We start from the raw sequence: 26,245 nt of genomic DNA, 5'->3' as shown, positions 1-26,245 counted from the left end.
AGGAAGTGAAATTTGAAAAACGTCTTCTCCTTTAAGTTCTTAAGAGGTTTTCTGTACCTTTTGCTCAAAAGAGTATATAAAAGTGGGTTAATGGCTGAATTAAGCAGTGCCAGCCAGGCAGATATTGTCTGCATCTGCAGAGGAAGTGTCCACCCACTGTTTACCATTGTGCTTGCCTGCGATATGCTTACAATTATGTAGGGGATCCAACAACAATAGCAAATAAAAGTCACAAGAAATAGATGAAAGGTACCATTGTATATTGTGCAGAGGTGTTGCACATTTCAAAATGTCCTGTTTTCTGCCCCAGGGAGAAGAGGAGCTGGGTATGTATAAATTATCAGCCATCCCCCAAGACTAGTAGTATTCCTGTCTGGGGCTGTTTCTCTTACGATCCTCAAATACCTTTAGAATCTTCTTGGCTGTTCTTTACAGAGAAGGCTATACTTGGCTTCATCTTCCTCAGCAATTGACTTTCAATGTCATGTAGCCAATTGGCTTGATCCCCGGCTACTTCTGCTGCTCCAACATAACTGCAGCATGCCAACACATAGGTAGGAACAAGAAGACCAAACCTTTATAAACCTGAAATGGGTTAGCCTGAGTGCCCCGTGTTGCAAGTAGCTGGCTGATATTCAAAAGACTGCCATCTTATAAGGAAGAAAATTTGAAAAAGCAACTTAAATTCAGATCCAAATTCCAGTGCTGAGGCTTGTTTTAAAGATATTTTATGTGCTGTGCCAGACACCATGCATCTGTCTGTACACATTGTAGGCAATGTGTACACTCAAGGTACGTGGCAGCCCAAAAAGCTAATGCCCAGATAGGCAGGACTGAATGCAGTAGGCTGAGTTCTAACTGACAACATAGCATTTATAATCACAAGGCGGTCCTGGTAGTAAAGCTGCATTCGAAACAAAAACTGCACTAAAAATATTTGTTATCAAGATCAGGGACTTTTGATTATCATACATTGTCTTAATGCAACGGTTTTAAATTCTAGTCCCAAAAGTATTCATTGCCCTCTGGAAGAATTGGATGTCAGTTTTGCAGAGTGTAATTTGTGCTTTTTTTTAAAAAATATAATTTATTGTCAAATTGGCTAACATACAGTGTATGCAGTGTGCTCTTTGTTGCAGAGTATAATTTGACTTTAAGATAGAAATAGCTTTTGTAGACACGAATCTACAGTTTATTCATTTATCCAACATTTTTTAGCACCTTCCTTTGGTGGGAAATAAAGTACCCCTTCATCTATTCAATTCACTTTTAGAATAAACAAATATATGAACAACTTAACAGTAAATATCAGCATAGGAAAATCTACAAAATGCTTTTTTTTTAACCATAACTAAGAAGTAATAACCACACTGCCTATCCTTGCATTCAAGAACATTGTGAAATAAAGATCACTTTCAAAAGCCTTTTCTCCTTAAAATATAATAATAGGAAAGAAAAGCATTCAGGGTCACTATTTCTTAGTATTGTGTGTGCTCAGATAATAAGAACATTTATTTAAAGAAGTATATATTTTTTGAAGTAATAGCAACAACTATAGCAAGATTTGGAGAGAATTAATTGCTTCATGTTTTCATGTTTACCCCTTTTCCCTTTTTGCTTCTCTTTGTTTTTTATCTACTTCTCTCTTTCCTTTTTCTTTCATGTTCTTCCTTGATTTTGGTTCTTTTCCCTTTTACTTCCATTTTCCCTTGTTTAAATTTCCCCCTTTTCTCCCTTCCTTTCTTTTTTCCTCTTGACTCTTCTCTTTTGTCATCACATTTTAAAAATATAGCAGCATATGCAATATAATTATTATTTTATTAAATATTAAACATCTATTAAATAGTTGTTAGATATTTTAATGCAAAGCTTCCCCAAACCCAACCTGTAACAAATAAAAGGATAAAACTCATCAAGAAATTGAACCTTTTCTGCCTCTTTCTCATTTTACATAATGTTTACAAACAAGTGACTCCACTTTTCCTGTTCAAATGCCAGAAGGTAAAAATAAAAAAAAATTAATTACTTTAATCAAAATCAGTTACAATGAGCATTTAAAAGAAATCACATAGCTTCTGTGATATTGTTTCTCTTATCTTTATATCACCAAAAACAACACCCTTGGTTAGTAAGAAATATGGACATTATAGAATAAAAATACGTGGTGACAGAAAATACAATTGCAAGAAAGTTTCCTAGGAAAAATGGTTCCTAAAGATCAAAGCAGAACCTGAGACACTAGCAAGGCATGGTGACTTCAAAGGTTGTTCTCTGCATAGCTGTGAATCTGCTTTAGGTATAAAGCTTGCGAGAACTTGGGCATCCTGAGAACATTCCAGATTAACTTCCCAGTTTGACAGAAAGCAATTATAGGCTCTGAAAAGGAGGATATTCTGAAACTAAAAGCCCAGATATTCATTTCTTTTTTTCTTTCTTTTCTTTTTCTTTCTTTTTTTTTTTAAGTAGGCTTCATGCCCAGCATGGAGCCCAATGCAAGGCTTGAACTCACAGCCCTGAGATCAAGACTTGAGCTGAGATCAAGAGTCTAGCGCTTAACTGACTGAGCCACCTGGGCGCCCCCGAGAAGTTCATTTCTGAAATGTTCCCTCTCATGGGGAATCTTTTCTCTGGTAAAAGCATGGCCAGACACTCAATATTTTGTTCAGGTATTGAAGTTAATAAACTATGACTGTTCAAACAAGCAAGTAAACAAGTAAATAAATAAACTATGACTGTTCAAATGGAGGAAGAATGGCAGCTGCAGATGAATTCTAATTTGTAAATGCATTATATACCAAAGATTACACCAGCGATACCTGATGTCCTTTCCTTTAAGTTTTGCTGCTTAAACCACTCAACTACCTCTCCATCTCTCTCATTACTTTTGACCAAATTGATTCAAGGATGCTTCATTATGACCCTCCTCCTGCACACGTTCTGAGACTTTCTCACTGTGCTCTAAGGGCAATACCGTTGAAACGAATATACTAGGGTACGGATTTGATATTTCAATACAAACCCAATATACCTTTGTATTGAAGTGAAACAAAGGTCAGTCCCCCTTTGTGCATTTACATCAATTTCTCTCTTCTCTTCTTTTGTCTTCGGTGATGCCATTATTTCGTCTACAGAACTCAGAAGTTATTGCCCATGTTGTGCCCGGCATGTATCTATGAAGATTTGCATGTTTCTTTTTCTACATGGATCTTCCCTGCCAAAGGTAATTTGGTTTTACTGTGGATTAGGACTTTCTTCTCCTTTACTCTCACATTATAATGTCATCTATCAATTGTCCAACAGTAATTTATCAATGAGGTAAATTGTCTTCATGATGGCTTATCCATGAGCACCAGTGACCTATTCCTGCTGCTTGTTTAGGGCTTGTTGCGACCCTCTGTGTCAAGAAAACTAGAGTTGCAGAGCCACATTCTGCCCACAGGGACGTTAAGGAGGAAGTGAAGCAAGCCGTCCCGTAAGCAGGATTCCAGCCTCCTCGGCTCACCCTAGTTGAAAGGATCTACCACCATGTTTAAAATTCTCCACTTCATTTTCAAGTAAATCCAGAGCAGATTACATGTCCTATTTTTGTGCTAATGTTTAATCCTCACAGTACCCACGGTAGGAGAAGTACAGGTGTAATCACTCAGTATCCTCTTCTGAGGGAGAAATGACTCAAAGGAAGAAGATGAGCTATAAGGTGCTTTCCAACCTGATAAATCCTGTCTAAAGCACCTATAATGGTGGCTGTGCTTAAAATGTTGTATCAGGGGAAAAAATTATGTATTGAGTCTATAAAACGGTACTTACTTCATAGGGTTGTAATAAGGATCAAATGAGATAACATCTGCAAATATTGTCCATTAAGCTACATTTTCTCACTATTTAATATACAAATAGCATAAGGCTAGGCAGTATTGTGTTTAAACTAAACAAGAAGTGATTTTTAAAAAGCATGTATTTTTTTCCCACCCAAATCTATTATTTAATTCGTTTTCCCAAACACAGGTATTTGGTGAAGAAAATACATTGTCACTTTTAGGAACCCAATTTTTTACATTATGTTATTCTCAATAATATACTGTCTTGATCTTGAGACAAAGTGTCAGAACAGAAGATGAACCTAATAATAATAATAATAATAATGTTTTGACTTTCTCCTTTTATCTCACTCCCTTAATGTGAAACCATGTAAGTACTGTTCTGTTTTTCCATTCTGATAATACAGAGGAATCTCAGAAATCAATTGAATCTCCAAGAAGGCATTTTGTAATATTTGCATTCACAGCAGGCGACTGAAATATTACTTCCTTTGGACAGATGTTTTTCTATTAATTACTGTGGCTTAAGACTATATGAGCCTAATATTAAACAATTTTCCCTCATTGTTTTGTGTTCCTTAGAGCACAAACCAGAAACAGGCAGTCTAATATACTGTGGGTGAGAGTATAAATTGATAAATTTGGAGGTTGATTTAACAATTTTTATTAACATTTTAAATGTGCATACTCTCTAATCCTGCAATTTCACTTCTAGAGATTTCCCCCAAAGCAATTTTTGTACAAGTACCCAAAAGCATACATCCTAGGTTGTTCACTGCGGTGCTATTTGTAATGGAATAACACTATCCCCAACTCAAAAGCCAATTAGTAAAAGGGCTGATTAAATAAAATATGATACATTTAGAGAGTAGACTAGTATACAATTGTTAAAAAGACTAAACTAAATATGCATGAAAAAATATTGAGGAATGGACACAAAACCACTAAAAGTGATTATTTCTCTAGCAGAACCATTATGGAGGATCTTTACTTATTCTCTCCATTATATATTTTACTAATGGTTGAATTTTCAAAATAACAATAAATTGTTTTGTTAGCAAAAGTGCACACTCATGTAAGCATATCATAAATACATATAAAAGCTCTAAAAACAGTGCCAGGCAAACCAGAGTGGTTCATTGAGGTGAAGCAGGAATAGCCTTCTGCCTCTGGACTTCAAGTCTAGTGTGCTTTTTAAAAAATAACACCACTTACATTTTTGTGCAAGCCACATATGGCATCGGTGGGTATACTTATGGAAGGAGGAGGGCCATGAGATCAAGTAAACTCTGTTCTTTATGACCCCAGGACTCCTCCTTCCTCTGCTCCTACTGGCGCTTGCTTAATGAGTCACTCCCTGGCCTCCAGCCTCTGGGCACCCTTAAGCAGCCTATGGTGAATGAGCTTGTTCTCTTGAGGCAGATCCAAATGAAAATTAGTGCTGCCTGTAGGACTGCTCTGAAAAGCATCCAGAGGACAAATCTGGGACATAGCAGCATGATCAAGTAGAAATGCTGGCCATGGTGAGGGTGATACCGTACTTGTGCCTTGCATTTGCTAATTCATACCATAAATATCACAATGGGTATCATCCTGAGAACTACCACCACTTCCACAGCTTTTCCCCAGGGTTAATAACTTAGGACATTAAGAAGTTTTTGAGGGGTGCTTGGGTGGCTCCGTCACTTGAGCGTCCAACTTTTACTTTGGCTCAGATCATTATCTCATGGGAGTTCAAGCCCCCCATTGGGCTCTCTGCTGTCCGTACAGAGCTGGCTTCAGATCCTCTGCTTATCTCTCTCTCTCTCTCTCTCTCTCTGCCCCTCCCCTGCCCCTCCTGCCTCCAGGCTCTTGTGAGCTCATTCTCTCTCTGAAAAATAAATAAACATTAAAAAAAAAAAAAAAAAGAAAGATTTGGAAACCTGGCAAAACTGAAAGCAGCCCTCCGACACATCGTGTTCTGAGTAGTCATTTGAGTTGTGGCCTATTTGGTTTCTCTGAGTGGCTTTGGAAAGTATAGGAGAATTATCAATTGCTCAGAATTGTTCTACTTTCTTTGAATGGTTCATTTTTCCTTGGGTGTTAAGAATCTTTATAAGCTTATTTTCTGTATTATCACAGTGTCTTGGAATAATAGAATCATAGATCTATTTCATTCTTTTGTCACCGAGTGTAACTGTACTCAGACTGACCCTGTTTCTTACTCTTTTATCTTCAGGAGGCTCTATACCTTTAAAATTCGGCATCGTTTCTTTTTATGCTTACTTCTGTCATACGTGGATCTACCAAATTACTCAGTATTACCTTATTTTAAAGTCTTATCACACATCTTCTTTTTTTTTTTTAATTTTTTTTTTCAACGTTTATTTATTTTTTGGGACAGAGAGAGACAGAGCATGAACGGGGGAGGGGCAGAGAGAGAGGGAGACACAGAATCAGAAACAGGATCCAGGCTCTGAGCCATCAGCCCAGAGCCTGACACGGGGCTCGAATTCACGGACCGCGAGATCGTGACCTGGCTGAAGTCGGACGCTTAACTGACTGCGCCACCCAGGCGCCCCTTATCACACATCTTCTTAAAGTTACCTTCCAAATTCAACTTTTGCATATTATATCTTCTCAGTTGAATAAATAAATGTTAAATGGTAATCAAATAGGAAAGTATTAACATTCAGTATTACACTGAACCTAACTAATGATAAATACTGTCCTTTTAAAGATTCCTGAAAATGTGAATCTTATTTGCCCAAGTCCTTATAACCAATGGAAATATCTTTGATAATTATGAGTAGATGCAACAAAACCTTTAAAAATAGTGTTGGAGGGAAGGGACCAGGGGTTTATACAGGTAACTACTGAATCTATTTTTTTTCTGTAATTAACATTCTTCTTAGTATATAGCCACCGAGCTTCAAAGAGGACCACAAGTTTATAAAGAAGCATTCCATTTCTCTCTTACTTTTTGTTTTGGATATATGAGAAAGGAAAGAATGGAATATCTCACTTTGCGTTCAGAAGACAAATAATTATATTGATAGTTTATTTCAAATCACATGTATCTCCTGAGACAGCTATACTTCACTGTGAATTTCTTTCTTTCTTTCTTCTTTCCTTTCTTTCTTCTTTCTTTTTTCTTTCTTTCTTTCTTTCTTTCTTTCTTTCTTTCTTTCTTTCTTTCTTTGTTTCTTTCTTTTTCTTAAGTAATCTCTATGCCCAACATGGAGCTTGAACTCACAACCCCAAGATCAGGAGTCGCGTGCTCTACCAAGTGAGATAGCCAGACACCCCTTTACTTCAAATTTCTTAATAGGAGATTCTTACAACTCTGTTCTTAAAAGTCTGATTCTTACAAACACTGTTTTGGGCTGGGATCAATAAAAGACAAGACTTACCAATAAGATTTCTGAACTTTCACTTGAACTGGTCCAAGTCTGAAGCAGAAAGCTAGGAATGATTCCAAGGATTCTAGGGCACAAAGGCAGGGATGTTTGTGATAACATAAAGTGCAGCCTGTTTGAAGAACTGTTGAATTTACTGGGTCCTAACCAATTATCTCCTAATCTATGTCATTCCCAATTAATGAACCCATGCATTCCAACCCAGTTCCTTACTCCTGGGGACTAGAAAACTTTTTACAAGTCAAAGATTACTTGATATTTACTAATGAAGAAATGTGAAAAGATCACTCCCTTTAAAATTCACTTCACACAGGCCAGATTGTGCATAATGCCAAATTTACTAAGAATTAAGAACATTCATCTTAACATTTTGCCTAAACCTCATTCTAAGTCCAATGGAACTTTGAGAAATTCTAATTCTCTCCATTGCACACACACACAAATACATACACACAAACCGTGTGTGTGTGTGTGTGTGTGTGTGTGTGTGTGTGTAAACTGAAGTTGCAAGGTATTTTTCATCTGACTTGAGTAAAATTATTCTTATCAATATTTTTACATGTCTCCAAAGAGAAATCCTTTTTCAAGAAGCTAATCCCATTTATATCTGTGGGAATGGTAGTAAAACCGTAAAGTACCTACACTGGAGATGTCATAAATGATACTAGCTGCTGTTTCCAAGGAATCCAAGCTCAAACCACAAGGTTGGTACACAATCAAATCCCCATACATGGGTCCCTTTGTTCAAAACTCCGAACTCCAAGCTTCACTGTGAAATATATCTAAAGTAAACTGAGGCAGCATGAAGTTATATGTGCTATTGCTGTCCTTATTACACTGAGGCCAGTGGTGTTTGATATGTTTTGGGGTGAAAAGGAACAGGAACTGTACTCTTAAGATTTTATCTATAATCTGTCTAGCTCACTTTTTTTTTAAATGCTTATTTATTTTTGAAGTAGAGAGAGAGGGAGAGACAGAACTTGAAGTAGGCTCCAGGCTCTGAGCTGTCAGCACAGAGCCTACCACAGGGCTCGAACCCACAAATCATGAGATCATGACCTGAGCTGAAGTCAGACGCTTAACTGATGGAGCCACTCAGGCATCCCTGTCTAGCTCACTTCAAAAATTTTTTAAAGTGACATAAAATTAACATACCATAAAACTCTCCCTTTAACATATAATATTTAACACACAGTTTGGTAGATTTTCGTATATTCAGAGTTGTGCAACCACTACCACTGTCTAGTTCTGAAACATTTTAATTCTTGCAAAAGGAAATCCCCTACCCATTGGCTGTCACTGTCCCTCTCCTCTGAGTCCCTGGCAACCACTAATCTGTTTTCTGTCTCTATAGATCTGCCTATTCTGGACATCTCACATAAACAGAATCATAGAATACGTGGTCTGTGGTGTCTGGCTTATTTCACTTCGGAAAATGTTTTCAAGGTTCATCCGTGTTGCTGGAGGTATTAGTACTTCATTCCTTTTTGTAGTTAAATTTCATTGTATAGATATATCATATTTTGTTTATGCATTCATCCATTGATGGACATTTGGATTGTCTCCATCTCTTGGCTCTTGTAAATAGTGCTGCTGTGAATATTCATGTACAAGCATTTATTTGAGTGCTTGTATATACCTACAAGTGGTATGGTAATTCTATGTTTAACATTTTTTTTTTAGTTTATTTATTTATTTTTGAGAGAGAGAGACAGAGAGAGTGAGTGGGAGAGGGGCAGAGAGAGAGGGAGAGAGAGAATCCCAAAGAAGGCTCTGCACTGTCAGCATGGAGCCTGACGTGGGGTGCAAACTCACAAACCACGAGATCATGACCTGTGCCGAAACCAAGAGTTGGGCACTCAACCAACTGAGCCACCCAGGCACCCCTCTATATTTAACTATTTGAGGAACCTAGTAGACTGTTTCCCACGGGAACTACACCATTTTCCATTCATACTAGCAATGTATGAAGATTTTAAGTTCTCCACATTCTTGCCAATACTTGTTAATTGTCTGTCTTTTTGGATACTGCTATCCTAATGGGTAAGAATAAGTCATATGTTTTTGTTGTTTTGATTTTCATTTCCCTGATGACTAATGATGTTGACAATCTGTTCATGTATTTGTTGGCCATTTGTATATCTTTTTAGAGAAATATTTATCCACATCCTTTGCCATTTTTTTTTAACTTGGGTTGTCTTTTTTATTGTTCTGATTTCTTTTTACGAGTTTGTCAAGAGACAGTTATACAGACATACCCACCATCAATATCTAAGAATAAAGGGAAACTATCAGATTTCAATAGGGAAAAAATCGAAATTTTCATTGCTTCCATCATAGAAAGAGATATGCTTACTAAATTTCCTTTTTAAACATGTAGTAAAAGGATCAAAGTATTAATATTTTTCTGTGGGTTAAAAATATTCGGATAGTACAATTGTATTTGTAATATGTGAATTAACAATATCTACCTTACAGGGTTGTTGTAAGAATTAAATACATATTTAGTTCACCCTTATATCCCTAGGGCTTAGTACAGTGCATGGTATATAGTCGAACCTCAATAAATATTTGCTGAATCAATTCATGAAGTATCCAATGGAGTCCCACAAACATATCAATATGTGTGAGTTCCCTCCCCATCCTCTTCAGGAGACTTGAAGGAGGGAAGAATAACCATACTTGCAGAACTAGAACCCTCTGAACTGTGTGGTTTATGGTACATTATGAAATACTATAAGATTTATGGAGCCAAATGGTTTACAGGATGTGAATGCTGGAACTCTACCTGTCTTCAGTGAAAAATGGGAGTTGAATATGTTAGAAAGTGCTTGGTTTTGGAAAGGTGAAAAGACCCCCATAGTGTTCCTAACTTCGTGATACTGAGTCGCTTGTCTGTGTATTTTCTGATTTGATATTCAGTATGTCAGTAAATTAGACCCCCAGCGGGGAGGCAGCCACCATCACAGTGCCATAAATGGAGAGTGGAAAAGCTAGCATGTCAGGCCACTCAAGACACTAAGGTGGCTTGCAGGCAAGGATGTTGTTTGACTTTTGGAAATGGTTGCAAAGCCACTATCACAACTGATATTTGACTATTGAAATTTCAATTGATAATTAAAATGTTAGATAATCTCTGTCTCACAACCCCACTCATACAACTGGTTTTATCTTCCAGCTATATTAAGAGAATATGCATAAATCAGGAAAATTCATTACTCACCTTCTAATATTATTGTCAACGTGCACAGTCCAACATTACCAAAAGAAATCCTGCTTACACACTTTATAAGCAGTATTTGATATTCGACCTGAGAAAAAAGCTACTTGTTGCAAATTGAAATTTTCATTCTCTGCGATATAAAATTGCCTGTTAGGGGCAAGACAGTTTGTAATACATGGAAAGTAGAAATGACTTACTCATACAGTTTAAATTAATGCTACATGAATAACTGAAGGCATAGAGTAAAAAGCACTAGTTATTTTATACTTAAAATTAATTCAAAAAATACTCTGATATATTAACAAATTGAATTTGCACTTTTTAAAAGAAGATCTTATGGTTTGAAAAGACTTAACATTGTTAAACACTTGAATAATAATCTTTGGAACAAAAGGAAATTTATCTCTTAAAATTTTTAGACACAGAGAAAACATTGTGAATCTACAAATCTCTTTTAGTTCCAAACATAAACTGTAGTTAACTTTTTTTAATGTTTATTTTTGAGAGAGAGACAGAGAGAGTGTGTGAGTGGAGAAGGGGCAGAGAGAGCGGGAGACAGAATCTGAATCAGGCTCCAGAATCTGAGCGCTCAGCAAAGGCCCGATGCGGGGCTCGAACTCATGAACCGTGAGATTGTGACCTGATCTGAAATCAAAGTCAGATGCTTAACCAACTGAGCCACCCAGTCTCCCCTATATTTAATTTCTTTTCTTGAAGATACACCAAGCAGAACTGAAAGACCAAGATATTCTGGTAGTTTGGATGAGCTCCCTAAGGAATATATCTTCTAGCAATGACCTGAGGCTTAATATCTGCTAATCCTAATGCTACTGGAAGATACTTCTTACCTTCCTGGGTCTGGAGAGCAGAATTTCCTTTCAACTTCTGGTATTTTTTTAGCAGTTGCTGCCTGTGGTTGAATCACCCAATGATGCACTTTTAGCCAGCTGTGTGTCTTCATTGCGGTTTGTCTGTCTTAAAGGACATTCAAAGAAAAGGAATGGCTCGTTATATATTGGTGATCTTTTTTTCTCATGACCGAGAGATCAAGAGTCACATGCTCTATCTACTGAGCCAGCCGGGTACCCCTTATTGGTGATCTTGTTAGCTGAGATTTCAGGTAGACTTAGAGCTAATGGAAAAGGATGTGCATTGTAGAGTAGAAATAGCAGATGTTGTAATGTTGAAACCACTAGAAATAACATTGAAAATAATTTTTATGAGAACAGTTAGGTAAATGGTTGTTTTAGCTAGTGCTCAAATTCTTGAAAATTGAAGCTACGGAGGATAATTACGTGGCTTTGCAAGCACTCTGTTACTCTGAAATAGCAGAGGGTTTTGTCTGATAGGCTGTAGGTGCGGAGAGATGGTGGATGATAGCCATGGAATGTCATCCCTGGAACAACAGGGGGCTGTGAGGGGCAGCCGGGTGGCCTGCATAGGCAGGCAGAAGCTGGCCATTGTTCAAACATGACCTGTCACAACTACAGCTCTCAGTAGAGCTCATTCTAAATTTGGGTTTTGTAGGGCGCCTGGGTGGCTTAGTCGGTTAAGCATCCGACTGCGGCTGAGGTCACGATCTTACAACTCGTGAGTTCGAGCACTGTGTCAGGCTCTGTGTGGACAGCTCAAAGCCTGGAGTCTGCTTTGGATTCTGTGTCTCCCTCTCTCTCTGTCATTCCCCACTCGCACTCTGTCTCTCTCTCAAAAATAAACAAACATTAAAAAATAAATAAATCAAATAAATTGGATTTTGTTTCTTGGTTATGTTTTTCACTTGGGAAGTTCAAAACAAGATCAGCCAAGGAATTTATAGAATCAACATGTTTTGAATACTATGTGGAATGAATAGAGTCCTCAGGATTCAGGCATTTAAATCAACTCATCTGCTTTATTCCTCAAGCTCTTTATGATGATGATGATAATTATTATTATTATTATTATTATTTTTAAAGTTTATTTTATTGGGACATCTAGGTGACTCAGTTGGTTGAGTGCCCGACTTTTGGTTTCGGATTGTCATGATCTCACGGTTCGTGGGTTTGAGCCCCACTTTGGGCTTTGCACTGATGGTACAGAGCCTACTTGGTATCCTCTCTCTGTCCCTCTCTCTCTGCTCCTTCCCTGCTCATGCTAGCTGTTTAAATAAACTTTAAGTTGTTTATTTTATTTATTTTGAGAGAGAGAGAGAGAGAGAGAGAGAGAGAGAGAGAGAGCGCGCAGGCAGAGAGAGGGAGAGAGAGAATCCCAAGCAGGCTCCCCACTGTCAGCACAGAGCCTGATGCCGGGGCTCAAACACAGGAACTGTGACTTCATGACCTGAGCCAAAATCAAGAATTGGATGCTTAACTGACTGAGGTACCCAGGAGCCCTGTTATTTTTTTTTTTTAAGGCCATTCTGGGTTTGATTTCATGTACTGTGTTCCTCTGAAATTGTATGAGAATGCTACTCACATGGGGATAAGGACATGGTCTCATATATATGTGATGAAAACTTTCCTCTTGACAGATAATACTTTTATAGCAGTATCTTTCCTCTCTTATATTAGATACCTAAGAATCTGGAAACATTTTTACAAAAAACATGTTCTTCAAAGTCACAGCATCCAGCAAGGATGATTATGCTTATTATACATACAAGAGGCAGAAATGCAATTGTTGTTGAAACAATTTGTTCAAATGATATAACAACTTCACCATTGAGCTATAATTTATCCTGAATTGCTAGGGTCCTATCTTAATGATTCTTGCTGCTATTTGTTCAAATAAAAGGATATTGATTTTAAGGCAATCACAACTGAGATTGTGGCTCATATTTCTAATAATTTTCTCAGCAATACTGTTTCATTTCTCACCTGGAAGTAGAAGCACATGTAAATGTATTGAAATTGTGTATTTTGGTAGTACAGTCTCTACGTTTTCATAAATTAAAAAAAAAAAAGATGGGGGCTTAGTCAAGAGACAAACGTAAGATACGTTAATATATATCCTTCTTATACTTGTTATTTCTTGGAGAAGTGGCAAGGTGAAGAAATAACAGAGTCTCAAAGAGGTAAAATATGTAATGATATTGAGACTGAGCTCGAAATGTGTCTCTATTAAACAAACAAAAACAATGGGATTTATTTAACTGGTTACCTGAATTTTTAACTCTGAATTTCCAGATGACCATCTCTGCGAACTAGTTCCTTTGCTTCAGCTGGAGCACTATTTATAGGCATAGATTATTATAGTGAATAATTACCCCATATTGATTTTCCTGAGATAAAGAGGGATATAATAAATTATGCTCAGTAACCTCCCTAGAATAATATAAAAATTACCAAAATTATGGTCATAGACTTTCATTTTTATGAAGCAAGTAAAAACAATTTTTAAAAAATGACTAATTGAAATTAATACACCTTCTGCAGCAGAAGTGAAACTAAGCACATTATCAAGCATATACAAAGAAGGGATATCTTATTCAAGAATTCTAAGGGGCATCTGGGGGGCTCAGTTTGTTAAGCGTCTGACTTTGGCTCAGGTCATGATCTTATAGTCTGGTTCAAACCCCACATCGGGCTCTGTGCTGACAGCTCAGAGCCTGGAGCCTGCTTCGGATTCTGTGTCTCCCTCTCTCTCGGCCCCTCCCCCACTTGTGCTCTGTCTCTCAAAAATAAATAAATGTTAAAAAAAAATTTTTTTTAAAGAATTCTAATAGAACAGTTAAACTTACATTGACTTTAATAGCAATGGCAAACATTTGTCTAAATATGCATTTATTATTGTCAATACCCTACAGCATCACATTAATGCTGACGATTATAAATGACAGCAAGATGGGCATCTCGATGAAGGCAAAATGAATGCAAATATACTTTGCAGTTGTATAGTTCTTTTTTTATCACAGGGTCTCACATTTATTATACTATTTTATTCTCAACATGGACTATTTTATACATTACACCTATTCGCATAATTAAAAATCTCTTTTTACTGAAGAAAACCAACCAAATATCCACCAACACTTCCACCAGTTTCTTTTAACCTAAGTTGGTTTTCAAATGTTACTTTCTTTTTACTAACTCCGGTATCACTCTATCTGCTTTCCCTTGTTTTATTCTCTGGAATACTGCTACGTCAGGAAAATCTTTATCTCCATGGTCAGGACTCTTTTGTGTTTTCTTTCCTTTTCCCATTAAATAGGACCACTTGAAGTCTTTCTTGGTAACTATGGAATATTCTTCCGTGTATTATAACACTATTCATCTTGTTTTGCCACAGGATGTATTATACTACTCAGGCCAATTTGTACATTTCATTCAAAACATAACAATAGAACAGAAATAATAAAGATTTAATAAAGTATCAAGTTTAAAATAATTATGTTTGCTGTATAATAAAGGCTGTATTTTAAGACACCAGAAATACCATGTTCCATGTTTTCATGTTTTTACTACAACTGCTTCTTGGTTGAAACAGTTACAAATGCATAACACCATGCACTTAATAACTATTTGTTAGCATAGAAATATCTTTAAGATATTATCTGAATTGTCTTTAAAATGTATCACCTATCTACATGAAACTAGAGACTTACTAAGATAACTTGTCTTATTTTTATGCTTCTTCATTTAACTTTTTCCTCTGCCAAAACTAGTCTACTTACCTTTGTGATAATATTTTTATTGAGACAGTGGTATCAGTTACTTCTCCAAAAATTAATTGTTTTTTTAAAATTGTAGAACATTTGTGTTGAGTCTGTTGGCCTACCACTGTACAAGTTACCAGAACTTAAAATGTCATCAGTACTGCAGTACTTGTACATTTTCTATTTATATGTTCATTGTTAAGTTGTACTCAGAAACCAGATCTACTATTTTATTCTTGAAGTCATCTTGTCTAGGAATTTTTCTCTTGTGAATTTCCATAGAAATTATTATTTTTTTAATGATTTTTTTTTTTTTTGAGAGAGAGACACAGCACAGTGGGGTAGGGGAAGAGAGAGAGACACACACAGAATCTGAAGCAGATTCCAGGCCCTGAGCTGTCAGCACAGAGCCCGACGCAGGGCTCGACCTCATGGACCACGAGATCATGACCTGAGTGGAAGTCAGACACCTAACCGACTGAGCCACCCAAGCGCCCTTCCATAGAAATTATTTTTGGCAAGTGATCGACTTGTATCTTATAGAGACTTTGGCTTCCACCACTGCCCCTGGTGGCACTTGCGTGTCTCATGGTGGCGATCGTGTCTACACTGAGGAATTGTGTGATTGACCATGAATGAAACAATCCCAGTGTCATTTTTACTTGTTTTGCCTTTTTAAATTGGACTCTGAATGAATTGCTAACCATATGTGGATTACTAGCTATACTGTGAAAAGCTATGCTGTTGACCTTTTCACAATGTATTTTCTTAACAAGCTGTGGGAATGGGCTAGAGGGGTGAATTTTAAGAGAGTAATAGTTGCAAGGGTAGTCATCACAGTATTGTAAATTTCTTGCATGTCTTTATATGCTACAGTCACAGACGATATTTGAACTTATTCCAGCACCATTTCCATCTTGTTCAAATAAGAAAATGGCTCTCATGGGAATTCTTTTGACTCTGTCCACCTGCCACGGGGTATTAGCAGATTAGAACAAATGTTGGGAGGTGCCTCATGTCATCTAAGTGAACAATAGCACATTTGTTTGCCTTTCCACCTTCAAGGATATTTGAAGGTCGAATTTTTGTTTGTTTGGGCCAATATTTTTTTAATCATCAGGCCAGACGTTCCAAAAGGGCAGGGAACCATCACTATCTTGAACAAAAGGAGCCCTCCTCAGTCAGCACCAAGAATATCAAAGTATTTCCTCTGAATCTCTTAGGAACGAGTTATGAAAATATCTCAGTTACAAGTGGACAGCTATCTCACTTGTTCTCGGGACTTCTTTATTTTTTAAATTTTTTAAATTTACATCCATGAGGGTCGAGTTTTGAAGAGAGTGCTTTGTGAACATAAAAATAGCCATGTACTTGTGTAGAAGAAGACTGACCCTTGATTGTAAGGAGGGCCTTCCAACTACACAGCTACAAATCAGAAAGAAAGCCCAACATGACAGACCAGTCCTCCTTGTGTCCACTGTTCCAGAACGCTGAGGGTTCCATCACCCCTCGACATCTCCCACTCAGGGAGGCCCTGTCTTCGAGATGCCCAGGATCACACTGGAGCTGTAAACAGCAATCAGCAGTCCTGTCCTACTGTTAGCACAGGAGAAAATCCAAAGGGGAGGTGGTGAGAGAAGTGTTTTTCCTTTCCACAATTTTGCATTCCATATAAAGAATCGAAATGTGCAGATTTCTTGATGCTATTCCTGCACTGAAAGAGAACAAAATAATAGCAGTTAAATCACCTTTTGGATAGTATTGCAGGAATTTCTCATGTCCCTACTACAATGGTAGGGGTCTGTAGGAATCATGCAACTGGCCTTTATTTCCTTTTCTATAAAATAGAGTAACGGGTGCCTCATTCTTACGGAGTGGGATGTTTTATACACATTTAAGAAGTGTTTACTTAAGAAATAAACCCTATGAGCACACTGTTTTTAAGATCCAATAAGTATCTTATTATTTTTGACATCTGTGATATTAAATGAAAGAAAATGCTTTTTTGTTTTACTTCTTATTGAAGAAAACAATGATATTTTCGAAAAGTTGATATACCATGACAAGGGGCAGAAGACGCTCAGAACAGTGGTCTGTGAAGATTAGTTTCGCAGTAAACAGTCAGGGGATAATTGAAAGAGTGATTAGTCTGGGTTGTCAACAAGTAATGCGAGAGATAGAAGAACTAATATCCAAGGCACATGGCTAATTCCATATGCCTCTGGAAAAAGGGAAGTGCACTGGGCTTCAGTTATTGAAGGAGAAATTATTTTTAACAGTGTGTCGTGCCTCATTTTATAGTTCATTTAAAAAAAGCTCAAGCTTAAAACTGGTGAAACCTGAGGAATAAAATCTCCATCTGCATACACATTCAAACACGTACAGAAACCAGGGGCTTCAGTGGCCAGAGTCGTGCCTGCTCACCAAGGAGAGTTTTCCAGAGGTGGGAGGAGATGCGGCCACGCTTCACCCAGACGCAGGTGCAGCCTGTCTTCTGCAGAGAAGGAGCAATGTCCGGAGTCGGCTGGCCTTGGTTTGTCGTCTCCTGTGGCGACTGCCAGTCGTTTGCGGGCTTTTGTCTATGCTTTGTGTACTACTTGACTCAGCTTGAGCCAAAAACATCAGCAGCCGAAGCTGGAGTCTACCTTTCTGCAGAGAGCGCAATGTTTGATGTTTCTGAACATTTTTGCAACACATAACCACCCTGAGCTCCTGCTGCCTTACAAGCTCTTCTCACATGAAAGTACAAGACTCTAAAACGGCACCTTCCGTACACTATCCTTCCATTTAGGAGGCAGGCAGACAGTGTGTGCTGACAGCTGGCTGTCCATCTGGTGTTTGATGTGTGGCAGAAAAGCACCGTGGGGTAATAAGGGAGATGGATGTTTCTCTAGGTGACAGTCGGGCCTTCCCGAGAGCAGACTCCCCTGGGCTTCCTGCCCTTGTGCCCTGAGCACTGCCTCTCCCCACAGGACCGCAGGCTCTGCCTTCTTGGTGTAAGGCAGCTCAGCTCTATGTACCTCCCTGGCTTTTCATTGATTTGCAATATCCTGATCACAACAAACATTTCTAGCACTTTCGTTGCAGTGCCGCCAGCATGAATGCATTGATAAAGGTTTGTAACAGCTTCCGTTCTTTTTCAGTTTTTGTTCATACCTGAAATTCTCCTTTATTTTTATTCATTCGTGAACCTTTTCTAGTCTCTGTTCTATAAAACTAGGAGGAACGTTTAGACTACACAAAAAGCTATCACCTTGCAAGCTGTGTCAGGCCAAAGATAATTTTTTTAAACGTGGGTAATCTTCAGTTTGCTACATTTGAAGTTTATAAATAGTTCAAATATCTGTATACACATCGCTGTATTATGCATATCCAGTTTAAAAATTATTTGGACAGTTAGCTTCTGAAATGACTCCATTTTTTAAAAATTGCACTTGGTATCTACAAAGATGTTTTGCACTTTTGACAGATAAATGCCTTACGAGTAATAAAATGTAAAAAAGCAGCATGAATTTTTTAAATGTCAGAACTGTCTCAATTCCCTTATTAACGGTAAAAGGACTATTTTTTAAAACAACATAAATAGCACACTTAGAAAAACGAATCGTGTGTATACTAAAACAGAGAAAATATTTAAAAATTTGTTCTCACTGTTACCTTTTTTTTTTAACATGAAATTTATTGTCAAATTGGTTTCCATACAACACCCAGTGCTCATCCCAACAGGTACCCTCCTCAATGCCCATCACCTACCCTCTCCTCCCTCCCACCCCCCATCAACCCTCAGTTTATTCTCAGTTTTTAAGAGTCTCTTATGGTTTGGCTCTCTCCCTCTCTAACTTTTTTTTCCTTCCCCTCCCTCATGGTCTTCTGTTAAGTTTCTCAGGATCCACGTAAGAGTGAAAACATATGGTATCCGTCTTTCCCTGTATAACTTATTTCACTTAGCATCACACTCTCCACTTCCATCCACGTTGCTACGAAAGGCCATATTTCATTCTTTCTCATTGCCAAGTAGTATTCCATTGTGTGTATAAACCACAATTTCTTTATCCATTCATCAGTTGATGGACATTTAGGCTCTTTCCATAATTTGACTATTGTTGAAAGTCTGCTATAAACATTGGGGTATAGGTGCCTCTATGCATCAGCACTCCTGTATCGCTTGGGTAAATTCCTAGCAGTGCTGGAATTGCTGGGTCATAGGGTAGATCTATTTTCAATTTTTTGAGGAACCTCCACACTGTTTTCCAGAGCGGCTGCACCAGTTTGCATTCCCACCAACAGTGCAAGAGGGTTCCCGTTTCTCCATATCCTGTCCAGCATCTCTAGTCTCCTGATTTGTTCGTTTTAGCCACTCTGACTGGCATGAGGTGGTATCTCAGTGTGGTTTTGATTTGTATTTCCCTGATGAGGAGTGATATTGAGCATCTTTTCATGTGCCTGTTGGCCATCTGGATGTCTTCTTTAGAAAAGTGTCTATTCACGTTTTCTGCCCATTTCTTCACTGGATTATTTATTTCTCGGGTGTGGAGTTTGGTGAGTTCTTTATAGATTTTGGATACTAGCCCTTTGTCTGATATGTCATTTGCAAATATCTTTTCCCATTCCATTGGTTGCCTTTTAGTTTTGTTGAGTGTCTCCTTTGCAGTGCAGAAGCTTTTTATCTTGATGAGGTCCCAATAGTTCATTTTTGCTTTTAATTCCCTTGCCTTTGGAGATGTGTCAAGTAAGAAATTGCTGTGGCTGAGGTCAGAGAGGTTTTCCCCTGCTTTCTCCTCTAGGGTTTTGATGGTTTCCTGTCTCACATTCAGGTCCTTTATCCATTTTGAGTTTATTTTTGTGAATGGTATAAGAAAGTGGTTTAGTTTCATTCTTCTGCATGTTGTCCAGTTCTCCCAGTCTCTTAAAGAGACTGTCTTTTTTCCATTGGATATTCTTTCCTGCTTTGTCAAAGATTAGTTGGTCATACTTTTGTGGGTCCAGTTCTGGAGTCCCTATTCTATTCCATTGGTCTACGTGTCTGTTTTTGTGCCGATGCCATACTGTCTTGATGATTACAGCTTTGTAGTAGAGGCTAAAGTCTGGGATTGTGATGCCTCCCGCTTTAGTCTTCTTCAATATTACTTACCTTTAAAAAAAATTTTTTTTAACATTTATTCATTTTTCAGAGACAGTGAGAGACAGAGTGTGAGTGGGAGAGGGCAGAGAGAGAGGGAGACACAGAATCCAAAGCAGGCTCCAGGCTCTGAGCTGTCAGCACAGAGCCTGATGCAAGGCTCAAACTCAGGAAACATGAGACCATGACCTGAGCTTAACTGACTGAGGCACCCAGGCTCCCCCTTAGTGTTATCTTAAAATAAGCATTACTTAGAGTTGATTAAAGGGCACTACCCAAAGGCTGTTGCTTGAAAAGGAGCAACTATTGAGCTGTGATTATCAGAAAATCCATTCACTAGGAAGGAGAGAAACATCCCAACCATCTCAGTGGCCTACTCTTCAGGATTAATGAACATTTTGCTGCCAAGATGACACCAATCCTCTTTCTCCTTATCCAGTGTTGTCTCTGTTTTGATTTGTCCTCACGTTCTTTGCCCATTGGCAGTGAGGGTGAGGCCATCTTGATTAGCTGTGGCCTGGCATCTAGTCTCGGGAATCCTTTAGTTCATGAGATGGGAGAAAACAGCACAGGGATGGCCAAAGTCAGCCAGCCATCTGGTCATTTCTCCCACCTCCTATTTTGGAAAACCAAGTGTTTCTGTCCTCCCTAGGAGACAGAAGAAAACAATGGATTGAATTTTCTTGCTGGTCATGGGGCCAAATTGGCTGGATATGGAGTATAATGAAAATGGAAATCTTTGCTATGAAATGTATGGTTTGGAATAAGTGAATCAAGGAGTTCTTCTGAGGATTAGGACATAGTTGTTTATCTTGTTTAAAATGGAGAAGAAAAACTCTTTTTAAAAAATAATTTTTTTAATGTTTATTTTTGAGGGAGAGATACTGAGCACAAGCTGGAGAGGGGCAGAGAGAGAGACACACACACACATACGCAGAATTGGAAGCAGGCTCCAGGCTCTGAGCTGTCAGCACAGAGCCTGATGCAGGGCTTGAACCCACGATCTGTGGGATCGTGACCTGAGCTGAAGTTGGCTGCTTAGCCAACTGAGCCACTTAAATACTCCAGAAAATCTCTTGTTTTAAGAAGCACAATTTTAAGGAGCCTACTGAGGTATCAACATTTGCAAGTAAGTAGACTAAAAGGTAGTACCCTACTGTCTTGAAGGTGTACTAAAAGGTAAATCAAGAAGAGGCAAACAAATAAAAAGATGCCAAAACAATGTAACAACAAAATTTGTTTACAGAAATGTATAATCGATATTCCAATGTGCACTAATTATGTAGTTTCTGAACTTCAAGCAAAATGAAAAGATAGAAAGAAAAAGCAAAGAAAGAGAAACCCTTTAGTGAAATGGAAAAAAGTTTCAATACCTAAGCTTGGTTTTAGATATTACATTTTTTTGTCTAAAACATAATATTTTAATAGGCTTTCAGATTTTAATTTTTTTCTGAGATGGCCATCCTGCAGAAAATGTTGCTCACTCCCATCTAGAAAAAGGACAGAAGGAGAGAAAGTGAAAAGCAGGTAGCAAGCAGCAAGGTCAAGTGAAAGAGTATGTGATCAGAAATGAAAAGACATAGGACAGCCTCTGTCTCGCCCTCATCGAAGCTGAAGTAGGACTCTGGTACAATTTCCCAGAAGCAGGCACATACCCCAAGGCATCAGAGAGTTTTGCAGTTCACACTGAATTTCACACAATATGGAGATTGGGGCTACTTTGTAAGACCACATATTTCATTCAAAATTAGTGAATGCCTCATTTTCATCTTTCTATTTATCCATCAACTCTCAGGTATTGAAACTCCTTCCCCTTCATAGCCTCTTCCGCCATCTTTACCTTTTGGTTTTCTGCGGTTTGGATGATGTCTGGACATGGTTTTCTTTGAATTTATCCTGTTTTGCATTCACCAAGCTTCTTGAAATCTGTAAATCTGTATCCTTCACCAAATTTGGGAACTCTTCAGCCTTTATGTTTTCAAATATTTTCTCTCCACCAATCACTTTCTCCTTTCCTTCAGCGACTCCAATACCATGAGTGTTACACCTCCCATATTGTCCCTCAGGTCCCTGAAGCTCTTGTTTTGTTTTGTTTTGTTCTCTCTTCCAAATGGATCATTTATATTGATCTATCTTCAGGCATATTGATTCCTTGCTCTGCCATTTCTATTCTGCTACAGAACTTATCCAGTGAGTTTTTTTTTTTTTTAATTTCAGACATTATATTTTTCAGTTCCAAAATTCCCACTTGGTTCTTTTTTATACTTTCTATTTCTCTGCTGAAATAATTTATCTTTCCATTCATGATTTCATTAATATTTACCTTTATCTCCTAGACATCGATTATAAAATTTCTTTAAAGTTTTTGTATTTTAATTCCAACATCTGGATGATTTTGGAGGTGCATTAACTGATTGTCTTTCTCATGCGAATTGGTCAGAGTTCAAGGTTCTTTATATGTTAAATACTTTAGGATTGTATCCTGGACATTTCAAATATTACATTGTGATTCTCTGGGTCCTGTTAAAATGTCTAGAAAATGTTGAACTTATTTTTCTGGCAGGTGATCAGCCTGCATAGTTTGAATCACAAGTTCTAGCCCATCTGTGGGTGGTGTGGTTCCAATATCAGTTCAGTTCTCAAAGCCTTCACGATGCTTGTAGGAGAGCCTGGGACTTGTGTCAGTTCGCTCACAGAGTTAGGTTCATTCTTCAGATCTCTCTTCTCGGAGATTTTCTTCATACTCTTCCGTTCCCGTGGATCTTTTTTCCAGGCTCCTCTGGGCATAGGAATGGTTTTCTTTCAGAGTTTTAGCCTCCTGGGGCACCTGGGTGGCTCAATTGGTTAAACGTCTGACTCTTGATTTCGGCTCAGGTCAACGATCTCACAGTTTGTGAGATCAAGCCCCACGTCGGGGTCTGTGCTGACAGCATGAAGCCTGCTTGGGATTCTTTCTCTCCTTGTCTCTGCCCTTTTGCTGCTTCTCTCTCTCTCTCTCTCTCTCTCTCTCTCTTTCAAAACAAATAAATAAACATTAAAAAAAAAAGATTCAACAAAAGAGGTTTAGCCTCCTGTGTTAAAGGAGATCCCAGGTCCACACAACTGACCCATCTTCAGGGTGAAAAAGTGAGAAAAAAATGAGAGAAAAATAATGGGGCTTTCTCTATACTCTTCACATAACAAGACACCCTTTTCATGCAGTGACAGTGCCTCAGGTTAGGGCTGGGAGAGGAAATAGAAAATAGAAAAACAAGACTCCTCCCTTACCCTTCAGCTTGCAGGGATTCTTAAGTCCTCTGGTCAGAAAGTGTTTGTTGTCTGCAACTACCGAGCATTTCACTGATCTGGCCCACCCTCCAGTAAAAGCTAAGAGATTAAGAAGCAGGAAAGCCAAAAACCAAAAAATGGCCCCAAACCCCACAAAACTCTCAGCAGAAAAACTGCCCCCACCACAGCAGGTATTTTTTTCCTTCCAAATTTTGAATTCCCACCTTAATCTGCCCTGTTTTATTTTTCAGAGTCTCCAGGTAGTAGCTTTTTGTCTTTTGTCCAGAGTTTTTATTTATATTCGATGGGAGAGGTAAAGTTAAACATAGAGTTTGATTACATTATGTAAAAATATATGTGATCGTATATAAATCTTTTTTAAAAATGTTGATTCATTTTGAGAGAGAGAGAGAGAATGGGAGGGGCAGAGAGAGGGGGAGAGAGTGAATTCCAAGCAGGCTCAGCACTGTCAGCACAGAGCCTGATGCGAGGCTCAAACCCAGAACCATGAGATCATGACCTGAGCCCAAACCAAGAGTTGGACACTTAACTGACTGAGCCACCCAGGTGCCATTTGTTTTTGTTTTTTTTTAAAGACCGGAAGGTCAAAATTCTCATCTTGGTCATTTGGTACTGGTAAGATTATGGGTTTTTTTCCTCATTTTATGTTTTCTAAATATTTTATAACACACCTTTTTCAACTCTTCATATTTAATTCTGTTTCTTCCAAATATTTGGTTATCTAAGTCTTTGCTGAAGGAGCACGTAGTTTACAATCATTAGAAACCATGAAATTCTGTACCAGCTAGATTTCTTTCAGCTTCAAGAAACAGATCACCAACTCAGTGACTTAAATGATAATGAAAATATTTTCTTACATAATAAAAAATCCACAGGAATCGTTGGAAGGTTGGTTAACTCTGTAGCTCTGTCTTACCACCTGCCATTCTTATGTTTGGCCTAGGCTTCAGGCTTAGTTCCTTCATGGTTGCACAATGGCTGCAGTAGTTCCAGACATCACATCTAGAAACAACAACGTTTAGAGGCTGAAAATAGGCCATCTTTCTTTTTTAAATTAAAAGGCATTTTCTTTTTAATTTAGAGAGAAAGAGTGTAAGTGGAGGAGAGGGGCAGAGGTGGGGAGAGAGAGAATCTTAAACAGGCTCCACACTCATCATGGAGCCTAATGTGGGGCTTGATCCCATGACGCTGGGATCATGACCGAGCTGAAATCAAGAGTTGGATGCTCAACCCACTCAGCCACCCAGGCCCCCTCTCTCTTTCTTTGAATTAGTGTTTGATTTTATTATAAATGACAGAACACCCAAAATAACAGTGGGTTAGGTGTGGCTTCATTTTGCTGTTGTTGTTCTATACATGGTCTCCATTCCCAAGGTTGTCCACAGTCCCAAGTGACTGTTTTACCTCCAGCTATCATATCTCCATTCCATACAGCTGAATAAAGGAAGAAGGTAAAGTGCACATGTCAGTGTCTAATAAGGAAGATTGTCAGGAGTTGCCACACCACACTTCTACTTTTATCATATTGGTAAGAACTTATCAGGCTACAATGGGCTGCAAAAGAGAGTCAGAAATGTATTCTTTAATCTGGATGTCTGTGTGCCCACCGAAACTTTCTACCACTATGGCTAACTGAAGCATGCATGTGGGCAACAAGGAGACACTGCCACTTTCTTGTACCTCTCAGTCACTTTTCTCAGAAGCCACCAGCGGACCTTCCCTTATGTCTTATTGGACAGACAAGCATTGCATGACCATGCCTAGGCCAATCCTGGTAAAGGAATGGTACCATCATAATTAGCTTGTGTCAATCAAGGTTCACCATCTAGGTTTGGGGCTGGAGTTATCCTCTCCCAAAAAGACATGGCTTCCAGAAAGAAAGCAGCCACCTGACAAAAGTTAGAACTCATAAGAAGGAGGAAGAGGCATAGGAAAAGGAGGGGCCCAGGGTGGATGTGGTAGGCAAGGTCACTTGCACACTTCTTTCTCCTCCTCCTCCTCCCCCTCTTTCTTCATCTTCTTCTTCTCCTTCTATAACGTTTGTTCATTTTTGAGAGAGACAAAATGCAGGTGGGGGAAGGGGCAGAGAGAGGGGGACAGGGAATCCAAAGCGGGTTCTGCACTGACAGCAGTGAGCCCAATGTGGGGCTCCATCTCATGAACTGTGAGATCACGATCTGAATGGAAGTTGGATGCTCAACCAGCTGAGCCACCCAGGTGCCATCCTTCTGTATAGAGTACAACAATGTTCACATCTTTGATTTTAAGTACAATTGAAATATCTATCTGTTGAATGGATAAAGAAGATGTGGTTTATGTATACAATGGAATACTACTTGGCAATAAGAAAGAATGAAATCCTTCCATTTGCAGCAACATGGATGGAACTGGAAGGTATTATGCTGAGTGAAATAAGTCAGTCAGAGAAAGACAGATAACCGTATTTTCACTCATATGTGGATCTTGAGAAACTTAACAGAGGATCATGGGGTAAGGGAACGGGGAAAAATTTACAAACAGAGGGGGAGGGAGGCAAACCATAAGAGACTCTTAAATACACAGAACAAACTGAGGGTTGATGGGGGGTGGGGGAGACGGGGAAGTGGGTGATGGGCATTGATGAGGGCATTTGTTGGGATGAATACTGGGTGTTGTATGGAAGCCAATTTGACAATAAATTTTTAAAAATATGCCAGGATACTGTCCATTAAAAAAAAAAAAGTAAAGAAAATATCTGTCTGTGATGGTTCTTGTTATAGTTTCATC

General features: G+C 38.5%; 1 long non-coding RNA gene across 3 annotated transcripts in view; it reads left to right on the top strand.

Moving 5' to 3' along the window:
• Positions 1 to 26,245, top strand: part of LOC128316043 (uncharacterized) — a 62,657-nt gene that overhangs the window by 23,898 nt on the left and 12,514 nt on the right. For 2 of the 3 annotated variants that reach the window (XR_008299423.1, XR_008299425.1), the window contains 2 exons: positions 3,132 to 3,220; positions 7,788 to 12,603. This is a non-coding gene — a long non-coding RNA (uncharacterized LOC128316043). Of the gene's footprint in view, positions 1 to 3,131; positions 3,221 to 7,787; positions 12,604 to 26,245 lie in introns of those variants that run through there. The other variant, XR_008299424.1, reaches the window with a different exon arrangement.

The sequence above is a fragment of the Acinonyx jubatus genome, chromosome B3 (assembly GCF_027475565.1).
Source record: "Acinonyx jubatus isolate Ajub_Pintada_27869175 chromosome B3, VMU_Ajub_asm_v1.0, whole genome shotgun sequence".
In the NCBI taxonomy this organism is placed as follows: domain Eukaryota; kingdom Metazoa; phylum Chordata; class Mammalia; order Carnivora; family Felidae; genus Acinonyx; species Acinonyx jubatus.
Note: the sequence above shows the minus strand (reverse complement) of the source record. Positions and strands in the feature narration are given on the sequence as shown.